At 42.2% G+C, this 14,437-nt stretch overlaps 1 long non-coding RNA gene across 1 annotated transcript; it reads left to right on the plus strand.

Annotated features, from left to right (window-relative positions):
- Positions 1-13,248: 13,248 nt before the first annotated feature.
- On the plus strand, positions 13,249-14,140 carry LOC141633186 (uncharacterized). Its single transcript, XR_012537992.1, has 3 exons — positions 13,249-13,361; positions 13,694-13,803; positions 14,055-14,140. It is a non-coding gene; the product is annotated as an uncharacterized LOC141633186 (long non-coding RNA).
- The last annotated feature ends 297 nt before the right edge of the window (positions 14,141-14,437 follow it).

The raw sequence follows: 14,437 nt of genomic DNA on the forward strand, positions 1-14,437 counted from the left end.
TTCACAATGTAAGGACCGAACCACCGGGATCGCAACTTGCCCGAAAAAAGTTTGAACCGATTTTGGAACACAAGGACCTTGTCTCCTTCCTTAAAGCTTCTTCGGGATATCATATTGTCATGCCATATCCGAGCTTTTTCCTTGTAGATCGCGGTGTTGTCATAAGAGTCTAACCAGATTTCCTCCATTTCTTGAATTTGCAACTTCCGGTGCAACCCCGCTTCATCCACACTTTGATTGAAAGATTTGATAGCCCAATAGCTTTGTGCTCAACTTCCATTGGGAGGTGGCATGTCTTCCCATATATGAGACGATAGGGAGACATGTCAATAGGAGTCTTATACGTCGTGCGGTATGCCAATAATGCATCATCCAACCGCTTGCTCTAATCCTTCCGGTCCGGGTTCACCGTTTTTTCAAGGATCCCTTTAATCTCACGATTGGACACTTCCGCTTGCCCGTTTGTTTGAGGGTGATAAGCAGTGGAGACCTTATGAAGGACTCCATATTTCTTCAACAATTCTTGAATAACCCGGTTGCAATAATACGTCCCCCGATCACTTATGATAGCCTTAGGGAAACCAAATTTTGAGAAGATAAAGCTTTGAATAAAGCTAGACACGGTCTTGGCATCATCAACTCTTGTGGGGATCGCCTCTACCCACTTTGACACATAGTCAACCGCGAGCAAGATATAAAGAAACCCACTTGAATTCGGAAAGGGACCCATGAAGTCGATCCCCCACACATCAAATACTTCACAAACGAGGATAGGTTGTTGAGGCATCTCATGCCGTCGAGAGATGTTTCCACATCGTTTACACCGATAACACGTCTTCACATAAGCTTGGGCATCCCGGATAATATTAGGCCAATAGAACCCACACTCCCAATATTTTTCGGGCGGTCCTTTGAGGACCAAAGTGCCCTCCACAAGCGTACTCATGACAATGTTGGAGGATTGAGGGGATTTCCACATCCGGAATGCAACGTCAGATGATATTATCTTGGCACATCTTCCATAAGTAGGGGTCATCCCATATGAAGTAGCGGGAAATACTCTTCAACTTATGACGTTGGCTAGAAGACAAGGATGTGGGAAATTTCCTAGTCACCATGTAGTTGACAAGGTTAGCATACCAAGGCTCAACGACTTTCATAGCATATAAAGATTCATGTGGTAAGCTGCCATCCACTACTCCCATGGTCTTCACTAGATCCTCATTGATGTGAAGCCTACTCAAATGGTCGGCTACCACATTGGCACTCCCTTGCTTGTCTTTGATCTCGATGTCAAACTCACTCAACAAAAGAACCCATCTCATTAGCCTTGCCTTGGTGTCCTTCTTGTCTACGAGTTGCCTTATGGATTTGTGATCGGTATAAATAATGACCTTAGCACCCAAGAGATAAACCCGAAACTTTTTAATGGCATACACCACCGCCAAGAACTCCTTTTCCGTGGTGGTGTAGTTTTTTTAAGCATTATTCAAAAGTGAAGAAGCATATTGTATCACATGAGCTACTTCCCCCTCCCTTTGGCCTAAAACCGCGCCAAGGGCATAATCGCTAGCATCGGTCATGATTTCAAAAGGAAGGTCCCATTTTGGAGCTTGAATTGTCAGGGCTGTCACAAGCCTTTCCTTCAAAGAATCGAATGCCACCCTACAAGCATCATCAAAAAAAAAACTCCGCATCCTTGTGCAAAACCATGCACAAGGGGTAAGCGATCTTGGAAAAGTCTTTAATAAATCTACGGTAGAAGCCCGCGTGTCCTAGGAAAGACCTTATCACCCGAGTATTAGTGGGATATGGCAAGGTTTTGATTACTTCCACCTTAGCCACATCCACCTCAATCCCTCTCTTTGAGACTATGTGTCCTAACACGATGCCGCTTTTAACCATAAAGTGACATTTCTCGGAATTCAACACAAGGTGTGACTCCGTGCATCGTGATAGGACCATAGTTAGGTGGTCCAAGCAAGCTTCAAATTTAACTCCATGGACGGTGAAGTCGTCTATGAAAACCTCTAAGACTCTTTCTACAAGATCCGAGAAAAGACTCACCATATATCGTTGAAATGTACCCGGAGCATTACACAAACCGAAGGGCATCCTTCGGTATGCATATGTTCCAAAAGGGCATGTGAATGTTGTTTTGGATTGATCCTCCGGGCGTATGGGGATTTGAAAGTACCCGGAGCACCCTTCCAAAAAACAATAGAATTCCTTCCCCCTAGCCTCTCTAGCATTTGGTCTAGAAAGGGTAAGGGGAAATGGTCTTTAAATGTCACGTCATTTAGGCGGCGATAATCGATGCAAACTCTCCACCCGGTTTGAATCCGAGTGGGAATTAAAGCTCCTTCTTTGCCTTCGATTACCGTTACCCCACCCTTTTTCGGTACACATTGAGTGGGACTTACCCATTAAGAATCGCTAATGGGGTAGATGATTTCCATTTGGAGTAATTTGATGATCTCTTCTTTCACCACTTCCATCATTGGCGGGTTCAACCTCCTTTGGGGTTGCCTAACCGGCTTTGCTTCTCCCTCCAACCGGATCTTGTGCATGCATACGCTTGGGCTTATCCCCTTAAGATCCGCAATGCTCCACCCAAAAGCTTCCTTTTATTTGTGCAATCCATCCACCAATCTCTTCTCTTGGTCACCCTCAAGTTGGTTTGAGATTATGAGGGGTAGGGTGTTGTTTTTCCCGAGAAAAATGTACTTCGAGTGGTCGGGAAGTGGTTTTATATTGGGAGTGGGTGGTTTTATAATGGAGGGGAGTGGTCTTTCAAGGGAGGCCTCTAGGGGAAGGAATTTGGCTTGGTAGTCATAAGCAGAAGAGGAAAAACAAGGTTTAGTGGAGCTGGGAACTGCGCAGGCTGCGCAGGCTGGGCTGGCTTGCGCAGGCTGCGCCCTGGCTCGGCATTTCCTCCTCAATTTCTTTCATTTCTTCTCCCTCCTTAGATTCTTCTAATGGTTCTTCCTTCTCCAAAGCTTCTATACTTTCCTGCACATCATGAGACAACAAAAACCGCAACCCTTCCTTCTCGACATTGTTAGTAAGGGCCACTTCAAGTGGGTCCCTATGACTCAAATGGTAGACTCGATTCGCCAATGGTTCAATTATATCAAGAAAGTAGTAAAAGCTCAAATAATCGGTCTTTTTCATTATCTCATACACATTATACTTCAAGATTTTCCCTTCAAATTCCATAGTCAAATTTCCATCATACATGTCAAGCTTTGTTTTAGAAGTTCTCATGAAAGGCCTCCCTAGCAAAAGGGGTGTAGCCTTGGAATCCGGTTCCAAGTCTAAAACATAAAAGTCGGCCGGAAACATGAACTTATCAACCTCTACTAACACATCTTCTACAAGGCCTTTGGGGTGAATTGTAGAGCGGTCCGCCAATTGGATCACAACATTGGTGTTAAACAAGGGAGGCAATTCTAGGGTCTCATAAACGGAGTAAGGCATGACATTAATAGAGGACCCCGAGTCTAGCATAGCCCTAGCAAAAGCTTTGCCTCCAATTGAGCACGGTATAGTTAGCATGCCCGAATCATCACACTTTTTGGGAAGATTTCGTTTGAAAAATGCCGAAAGATGCCTACTAACCGTGACTCTTTTTACTCCTTTCCTTGGCTTCCGTTTAGGGGTGAAAAGTTCCTTGAGAAACTTTTCATACCTAGGGACGGATTTAATGATAGTAAAAAGAGGTATGTTGACCTCACATTTCCTAAAAGTTTCATAAAGATCGGAGTCTTTATCAAACTTCTTGGGATTTGTGAGGGCACTAGGAAATGGTACCTCCGGTTCATACTCTCTTTCGATCTCCTCAATTTGATCCTTGGTGTTGGTGCTTCCTTTCTTTCCTTTGTCAATGCTCGAAGGATTCTTTTCTTCTTCCTCATTAGCTTTTGAAGATGTCCCTTTTTCTTGTTCAATCGCAAGCTCTTCTTCAATTTGCTTTTCGATGTCTATGAACTTTTCTTGTGACTTGGCCCTTCTCTTCTTCTTTGGAGGAGATTCTAAAGTTCTCCCCTTCCTTAATGTCATAGCACTAGCATTTTCCCTAGGAGGGAATGTAGTGGAGGGAATAGAAGTGGAATTCCTTTGGTTTTGTTTGGCAAGTTCTTGGGCAATTTGTCCATGTTGGACCTTAAAGTTGGCAACCTTGGCATCACTAACACCCTTGTCGGCATCAATCTTGTCAAACCTCTTATTTGTTTTAACTTGCTCTTGCAAAATATTCTTAAGCAAGTCTTGAAGACTTGGTTTTTTTTTTAGAATTGGTGTTATTACCTTGGTTGCCAAATTGGGATGATTGACCTTGGCTTTGGTTTCGACCTTGGTAGTTGGAATTTCCATTCCTATTTCCTTGAAAATTGGAACCTTGACCTTGTCGGGAATTTTGGTCACTCAAGTGATTAAATTGGCCATTAACAAAGCTTTTGGAAGTGTCACCACCCAACCAAGACGAGTGTTGTCTCTACTCCCAACATTGTAGGTGTTACCATTAGGGTCATAATTGTAATATCCTCCCCGCGAAGGATTCCTGACATTGTAATTTCCATAACTCATTGCACTCACATTTTCCTCCCCAATTCCTTCTTCAATCATAATGGGGCAAGCTTCCTCCAAATGAGGACCTTGGCAATAGTTGCATTCCACTTGATTCCTTTTACTCCCTTCCTTGTTTGGAGTGTTTCCTATCATGTTTTTCACTAGGTGAGTTAGGTCATTCACACTTCGCTCAAGATTTTGAGTAGAAGAGGAGGAGGTTCCCATTGAAGATGTATTTCTTGATCCCCTTTGACTTCTCCCATAATTTCTTGTGGTTGAGGCAAGTTTCTCAATGATCTCATTCGCTTCCGCTATAGAATAATTCTCCAAACCTCCCCCGGTGGCGGAATTGACCATCCTTTGATCTTCTTGGCCTAAACCCTCAGAAAAGTTAACAAGAAGGTCATCTCCACTCAACCCATGGTATGGGCATTGAGCCACTAACCTCTTAAATCTTTCCCAATATTCATACATGGTTTCCCCATGGTCTTGCTCTATGGTGGTGATTGCCTTTTTTGCACGGTTGTGGCGTGATTCGGGATAGAATTTCTCAGGGAAGTCCGCTTTCATTTATTTCCAAGTACTTATGAACCCCGGAGTAAGATAGAAAAGCCAATCCTTAGCCGCATCCATCAAGGAAAACGGAAAGGCACGGAGCTTGAATTGGTCTTCCGTCACTCCATTTGGAATAGCTCCTTCACACATCATGTGAAACTCCGATAAGTGCCGGTTAGGATCATTTCCCGCTTGCCCATGAAATTTGGGTAAGTTGTGAATGAAGAAACCTTTAAGTTCAAAGTTGGCATTTGCTCCCAAAGGAGGGTATGTGATGCATAATGGTTGTTCATCGTAGTTTCTTGCTCTTATCTCACGAATGGTTCTATTATAGTTCGCCATTCTAGGATATTCTACTTCAATGGGGTTTACCGAAAGTGGTTCTTCTTCAACTTGGGTTTCCCTAGGTTGTCTTCGATACCACGGGTTTGTAAACAACCAAGAGTATGCCCCGAATGAGTCTTCTTCAACGGGAGTGAATTCACCAACTTGTGGGGAACTACTCATAAACCTTGACACTACACAAACAAATTAGAACATCCACTTACCTCTAACAACAAAAAGAAGATAAAAACAACTAAACATGTATTTCACAACTCAAGCTTTTAGCTATGTTGCCCCTCCCCGGCAACGGCGCCAAAATTTGATTAGCACAACACTAGGTGTCGTAAATGCTAGAATTAAGCTACCAAATTAGATATTTATAAACCAAACTCGACTCTACACTATACAATAAGAATAGTAGTAAAGGGAATTAAGGGTCGGACCCAAGATAAGGGATTAAGACTAAGGCCCTGTTCTTTTGGACTTAAAGTCACTTAATATAAGTTCACTTCAGATCCTATAAGTTGATTCGATTCGATTCGAGATCCTATAAGTTGATTCGATTCTATAAGTTCAGTTCAGTTCAGATTCTATAAGTTCAGTTCAGTTCAGATTTTATAAGTTCAGTTCAGATCCTATAAGTTCATTTCAGTTCAGTTCAGATCCTATAAGTTCAGTTTAGATCCTATACCTCACTTAATTTAAGTTCAGTTCAGATCCTATAAGTTCAGTTCAGTTCAGTTCAGATCCTATAAGTTCAGTTCAGATCCTATAAGTTCAGTTCAGTTCAGATCCTATAAGTTCAGTTCAGTTCAGATCCAATAAGTTAAGTTTAGTTCAGTTCAGATCCTATAAGTTCAGTTCAGTTCAGATCAGATAAGTTTTAGTCCAAAAGAACAGGGCCTAAAAGCTTGTATTAGACTAATGACAATGAACAAAACACAAGATTATGCACAAACTATGGATATTAACAATGGACAACAATTGAGACACATAAGAGGAGAATTGACATGGAGAAAATAAGTGACAAAATGAAAGAGAAGTGATTTTTCCTATGAAACAAGGTAACAAACACTTGGTATGCAAACAACAATAATATGAGATGAAAACTTGGTATAATCCTACAAGCCTCCACTTTTCTCAAAGTATGACTCTTTTCTCATACCCAACAACAATAATCCTCAAGCAATTGATCACCACTATCTAAGCCAACAATGATAATCCTACTTAAACTACAATTTCCAACACTAAGTCATGTAAGAATTGTAGCCAAGAGCATGAAGAACACAACCAAGAGGAAAGTAAATGGGATATCAAAAGAGCATGTCTAAGCCAACAAACCCAATGTTATAAACAATTTCTACTCATAAATATTGATACTCTAAGCCAATATAACAATAATTATGATGTGCTTCAACAAGTTATCACAAAAGCAAGGAACTTTGCAACAATCAAGCAATAGATGAACATTAAAGAGGCAAGAGTGATCACTTCTCACAACAAAACATTCGTCATGACATTCAAACATAGAAATTGAAATAAATGAAGATTAGAGAGTAGAGAGTCAATACAATGATAAAGTTGAAGACTTAAAATGGATTACACCAAGCAAGGAAGGATTTAGCCTTCCATAGTCTTCATAAACCCAAAATAACAAGGAAAGATTACAACTTGAATGAAAAAGTCTTCTAAATTATTACAAGATTCAAACCCTCAATGATGAGATTAGAAGAGATGATATGATGTTCTATGATGATTTTCAGGTCTTCAAACTCTTGGGTATATATAGGGCTTCACGAAAACCTAAAAAGATTTCCACTTAAGAAGCCCAAAAGAGGATTAGAAGGCCCTGTAAAACAAAGCTGTGCAGCCTGCGCCGAATTTCTTCTTGCCTGCGCAAACGTGCGCAGCTGCGCCCCTAGTTTGCGCAGCCTGCGCTTGGGCTCCCACTTGGGACTTCTAATTTCCAAGAACTTGACCTCTTCAATTGTTCTCATTTCTTCTAATCTTCACTCCTCACTTCTCCCAGCTGGATATTAAGCCACATGTGAGCCGCTTATGCCTTGTCTTGACGATTGAAAGGTTCTCCTTGACCCTCGGGTTCCATGCATCAAAATCAATTGTAAAACCGAGGTAGAATGCACAAATTACCACATCATAACCGATGACCAAATATTAGAAAAAGCACACTTAAAGACCCATATTAAAAAACACGACCAACACTAAACATTACCATCAATGTGCAAAGTAGATATAAATTAATTAAAAAAGTTGACCATACGACCCACACTTTTGGGCTTAAACTCTCTAAATTGAACTAGAACGAAGAAAAAAAAAGAGTAGAAGTAAAATAAATTGAAATTAAGTCGAAAAGAACATGGCGAAATCATTCGAGATTTCGAGGTATAAACTTGTAACAGAAGTATGCAAGTGTTTTAATAAAAATATTATATTAATGTTTGAAATATATAAGCAGCAGTATTATGTATGCATGTTGAATGATGAATTGAATTGAATTGATGATATACAGTCTTCTGTTTTTTGAACTATGAGCAGTGAATGTTGTTTGTAGGAATAATAAGGTTTTCATGACTTCGAAATTTCAATCATACTTTTGGCCGTTGCGCGAGCTGTTGATGTTATGAATTGAATTTGTAAGGTTTTTAGGACTTTGAATCACATTTGTGCAAGACTGCGTGCTGTTGCTGTTATGAATTGAATTTGTAATGTTTTCAGGACTTTGAATCGCATTTGTGCGAGCTGTTAATGTTGTGTCATTGGATTTGATCGTTTAGCGATGATTTATGGCTGAAATTCCGACTTAGAACTTAAAAGGCTCAAATGATTGTTAGATGGAAATGTTTCATAATTATGAATAATGATTATAATCTTCTGTAGCTCATAAGGATTAAGGAGTGGAGTAATCGAAGCAAGAATGTATTGGAGTATAATTATTCTGTTAATATTTTGTATACTATAGTCAAAGATTGTATCTTCCTCTTCTTATCTATTAGCTATATACTAGGAAACTAACCTCATAACCCTAGATATAGAATAACCTCTTGTACTATATAAGCATTGTATCATTCTCATAATTAATCATCAATCAATATAACTTACATGGTATCAGGAGAAAGGTTCGACCTCCGTACCAAACCCTAAACAACCTATCACTCGTGTCTCCCAATGTCTGGAAACACCATTGCCAACAACGCCGAGCCGTCAAAACCGCTCGTGCTCCTCAACACTCACGCCGTCACCAAATTTGATGGCTCCAATTACCAACAGTGGCGTCTTCAATTCGACGCACTACTAGAAGGATATGGTTTGTCATCCTTCATCGATGGCACTCCTCATCCACCCAAACTCCTTGAAGAAAAGGACAAACAACCCGTCTCAAATCCAGCGTACCACACTTGGTTTCGGCAAGATCGACTTCTATTCGGTGCCGTGGCTAGTACCCTAGCCCCTTCCATTAGCCCTATCCTAAACCGACTGACTACCAAAAGATGCGTGGGATGCCCTTGCGTCATCCTATGCCCGTCCCTCTCATGGCCATATCAAAAAACTCTGTCACAAACTCAAACACACATCCAAAGGCTCCTCTACCATTACCAAGTATATGAACAAGATTAAGGCTACTGTCGATGATCTTGCTCTACTCGGCACCATCCTCTCTCAAGAGGATGTCACTGACCAAATTATTGATGGACTGCCTTCCTCGTATCAGTCCGTCATTGATGCGGTCAATGCCCGTGATACCCCGATTAGCTTCTCTGAATTCCATGAGAAACTAATTCGTCAAGAACTTATTATCCAACAAACTGAAACATCCCAAACCACCACCACCTTTAACCCGATAGCCCACCCTACCTACACCCGCACTCCCGCTGCCTCCTTCTCCCACTCTGCCCCACGAACCCCAGCCACCAACCAACCTGCCACCACACCCAACCAGAATCCGAAGAACCCTTTCCGTGGCAAGTGCCAATGGTGCCATGTCCAAGGTCACACCCTCTTCTACTGTCCCATCTTTAAAGCCCTATACCCAGACATCCGTGTCCCTCCCTACCCACGCACCAACATTACTCAAACTCCCGCCCAAGCCAACCCCACGGCTCTCACCCCTCCACCAGTTCAATCCCAGTGGCTCCTTGACAGCGGAGCCTCCCATCACGTCACCACTGATCTCGCTAATCTCGCTCTCCACTCACCATATAACGGAACCGATGAGATAGTCATTGGTGATGGTTCGGGATTGCCCATCTCGAATTCTGGTTCAGTCTCCTTACCCTACTCCTCTACTGCTTCTTTCACTTTAAAAAATATCTTACATGTTCCAAAAATGCACAAAAACATTATCTCTGTTTCACAATTTTGCGCTGACAATAACATGTTTATTAACTTTACCTCTCATTCTTTTATTGTGAAGGCATGTGATTTCGGCGCTCAACTATTCACCGGGCCAGCAAAGAACGGCGTCTACTATTGGCCATCGTCTTCGTTTCCGCAAGTCCACACCATCTCCATGCACCAGGCTGACCTTCACCATCGCTTTGGTCATCCTCATTTAGCTGTCTTTAATCAAATTGTTTCTCGTTTAAACATTAAGCTTTCTCATTCGAATAATAATAATTGTGATGCGTGCTCTATTTACAAAAGTCATAAATTGCCATTTTCTACTTCGTCTCTCACCAGCCAATTTCCACTCGAAGTTGTTTTTAGCGATTTATGGACATCTCCAGTAAACTCATTTGACGACTATAAATACTATGTTATCTTTGTTGATCATTTCACCAAATTTACATGGCTATTTCCCTTAAAGAAGAAATCAGACACTCATCGCATTTTTCTCAACTTTAAAGCGTTTGTCGAAAAACAATTTTCTCGTCCTTTACTCACCTTATACTCGGACAATGGAGGCGAATTCGAAAAATTAAAAAATGATCTCGCTGCCTCCGGAGTCCAACATCTTACATCACCTCCTCATACACCCGAACACAATGGTTTTGCGGAACGACGACATCGCCATATTGCAGACACCGGCCTTGCTCTCTTATCACATGCCTCTATGCCCATTCGTTACTGGTCAGCTGCATTTCAAACTGCCGTTTATCTCATTAATCGTATGCCTACAACCTCACTCAAAAACGACTCCCCTTACCTCCGCCTTTTTCAAAACCCACCCAAATACCATAATCTCCATAATTTTGGAAGTCTATGCTACCCGTGGTTGCGTCCGTATGCTCGCCATAAACTTGACCCACGCTCTATAGCCTGTGTCTTCATTGGTTATTCCCCCACCCAACATGCCTACATGTGCCTTGACCCGACCACCCATCGAATCTATGTCTCGAGACATGTTCGATTTGTCGAAAACACCTACCCCTTTGCTACCAGACCCGCCACCTCTCCTCTGCCCACCTCAAGTTCTTGGTGTAACATTGACATCCCTCTTTTGTCAAGCCCACCAGAACCCACACCAACCACACCCACCTCCCCTAACCCACCTCACTCCGCTGCCAACAGTCCTGACGAACCCCATACCCCTCGTACTCGCCCACCCATCACTAAGGTCTACCAACGTCGCCCCACTGTTCAACCCGCATCAACCACGCCCTCCTCCCCTCTCTCTGACCCATCCACGGATACTCCACCACCACCACCACCTCCTCCCCGCACCCATGCCACCCGTGCTTCCCACAACATATACAAACCCATTAATAAACTCAACTTCTCAGCCCAATTGCAACCAACCGAACCAACAACCACGACACAAGCTCTCCTTCAACCCATATGGCGAGCAGCCATGGAAACCCAATTCAATGCTCTTCTCGCCAATGGCACGTGGGAACTTGTTCCCCCCTCACCTGACCAGAACATCGTCGGTTGTAAATGGGTATTTCGCACCAAATACAATCCCGATGGTACTATCCACAAACATAAGGCTCGCCTTGTAGCCAAAAGCTTTCACCAAAGACCCGGGCTCGACTATACTGAAACCTTCAGCCCCGTCGTTAAACCTACCACGGTCCGATTGTTGTTAAGTCTCGCCGTTACCAAGAATTGGTCCCTTCGTCAACTCGACATCAATGATGCTTTTCTTCAAGACACACTTACTGATACGGTTTATATGGCTCAACCTCCGGGTTTTGTTGATTCCCAAAATCCGTCCCATGTGTGTCGCCTCAAGAAAGCGATATACGGGCTTAAACAGGCCCCCCGGGCCTGGTACACTGAGCTCCGTTCCTACCTACTTGACGCGGGTTTCCACAACTCTGTCTCTGACACTTCGTTTTTTATTCTTAAATGACACTTATGACCTGTTTGTTCTTGTCTATGTAGATGACATTATTGTGACAGGTTCTTGCTCGTCTCGCGTCGACTCTTTCATCCACGCTCTTGCTAAACGGTTCTCCTTAAAGGACCTTGGTCCTCTTGCCTATTTTCTGGGTGTTGAAGTCCAACCATGCGCTACCGGTCTATTTCTCACTCAGCAAAAGTACACGGCTGATCTCTTAGCTCGAGCTAACATGTCTGACGCCAAACCGTGTCCCACTCCCATGGACTCCTCGATGAAACTGCGCCTTCGTGACAGTCCCCTGTTCGACAATCCCACGGAATTCCGTACTCTTGTGGGTAGTCTTCAATACCTGTCTCTCACCCGCCCTGACATTGCCTTTGCTGTGGGAAAGCTCTCTCAATTTATGCATCAACCTACTGTGTATCACTGGTCTGCTCTGAAGCATCTCTTACGCTACCTTGCTGGCACGACTTCCCATGGCATCACCCTGTACCGTGACACACCCCTCAGTCTCCATGCTTATTCCGACTCTGATTGGGGTGGTAACAACGATGACATCACGTCAACGGGTGCCTATATTGTCTATCTTGGTAAGACTCCCATCTCCTAGAGCTCTAAGAAGCTTCGAACTGTTGCCCGCTCTTCCACCGAAGCCGAATATCGTACAATTGCCAATGCTATGGCTGAACTCATATGGCTCGATCATCTTCTCCAGGAGCTTCACATTACGCTTCCCACTGTCCCGGTTGTGTACTGTGACAATCTTGGTGCCACCAATCTCAGCTCCAACCCGGTATTTCACTCTCGAATGAAACATGTAGCTATTGATTATCACTTCATTCGAGAGCGAGTTCAATCTGGTCTCATGCGTGTCACTCCCATTGCCAATGATGATCAGCTTGCCGATGCTCTTACCAAGCCTTTGCACCGGTCTTGTTTCAATACGCTCATGTCCAAGATCGGTCTCTCGTCCCGGCCGTCCGTCTTGCGGAGGGATATTGGAGTATAATTATTCTGTTAATATTTTGTATACTATAGTCAAAGATTGTATCTTCCTCTTCTTATCTATTAGCTATATACTAGGAAACTAACCTCATAACCCTAGATATAGAATAACCTCTTGTACTATATAAGCATTGTATCATTCTCATAATTAATCATCAATCAATATAACTTACATAATGCAACTACTCCGTATGTGATTTCTGAAGAAATTCGCTTTTGTATCTAATTGTCATGCAATACTTGTTTGAACTGATTTTAGCATTAAGATATAGACTTGTATTTGCTTCTTGTGATACCCTCAAGTTTTTTTATGCTAAAATAGAGTGTCGAATTGTTTGTTGTTTTTGATACAACAACATGATGAAAATAGAAGAGTTGAAGCAATGTATTGTATTAAAATGAAGTGAGATGCGTGATATAATCACAAGAAAAGCGATGGTTCATATGGTTGTAGGGACTGAATGTGTTTTTCATTTATAATGCAGTGGGAAAGCTTCCGGCAACTCGAGCAAACCCTGAAGTAGTGGCCAAATATAGGAAAGATGAACGAGAAAAGATGAAAGAACTTCTACAGTGTTACTTGGACATCTGCTATAATGCTAAGGTATATCTTTCTCATGCAACATGGGTCACTGTCACTGTCAGTGTTAATAGGCTATGCCACTATGTAGGTTGAGTTTGTGTTTGTAATGGCTGGGTAGAGCTTCTGCTTAACCATTGATTCATCAGAGGCCCTAACTTCATTCAACTGAACCTGACTCGGTGTTCCCATTTTGTTTTATTATTAGCTTCCAAAACTTGCTTTCAGGTATTTCATCAGATACGGGGCTGGATATGATGTACAATAATCTGGGATATTACGAAGCAGTTATAACATTTTTGTTAGTCTTTATAACTGATTTGCCGATTACTACAAGTAGGGACTCATTGTTACAGGTAAAAGTGAGCATAATTGTCTCTGAAGCTGAGCAAGTTCACAAGGGACTTGCGGAAGTGGTCTTCAATCATGACATACAAAAGCTTATTATGGGTTCTGTCTCCGGAAAGTATGTGCTATATGAGAATTATGTTGTTTATCAATGTCCATTAACCTGTAAATTTCATATTTGTGTATTTTTACTATTTTCTAACCAGAATAGTTTCTTAACCTTTCTTTTACGCCTTTGTTTTCATTACTTTCCCTTTTCCTATTTTTAAGATGTGGGGGGGGAGCAGGCTTGTTGAATATCTCATTTATGTAATTCGTTGTAGTCTTCCAGTAGTGGTCTAGTCGTTTTAATCAAATGATATGGTGCAGTTGTGTGAAGGTGAACTCGAGTAAAGCTAATCATGCTGCCAAAAATATTCCAGCTTTTTGTGAGATTTGGTTCATTTATAAGGAGAAACATACTTGGACGAGAGAAGCTTTTGAGAGGCATTCTTTAAATTTTCAAGACGAAAAGTTGAGTCTAGGGAGGTTAAGGTCAAAATCATATTGTCATAAGAAGTGTGAATATCTGTCCAACTCCGATCATCTTCGGTTTTTTCTTCTCGTCTAAGCATGAATCACTCTGTTACGGGAGACTTGGTTCAGAATGGTCACACTGAAGAGGATTTGCTTAGGTTCCCTGGTGAAGAAGTCAGTCCTAGCTTTGCTCGGACCTCAACCAGCAACGGTTCAACATCTATTGCAAGGCTGAG

The sequence above is a fragment of the Silene latifolia genome, chromosome Y (assembly GCF_048544455.1).
Source record: "Silene latifolia isolate original U9 population chromosome Y, ASM4854445v1, whole genome shotgun sequence".
Lineage (NCBI taxonomy): Eukaryota > Viridiplantae > Streptophyta > Magnoliopsida > Caryophyllales > Caryophyllaceae > Silene > Silene latifolia.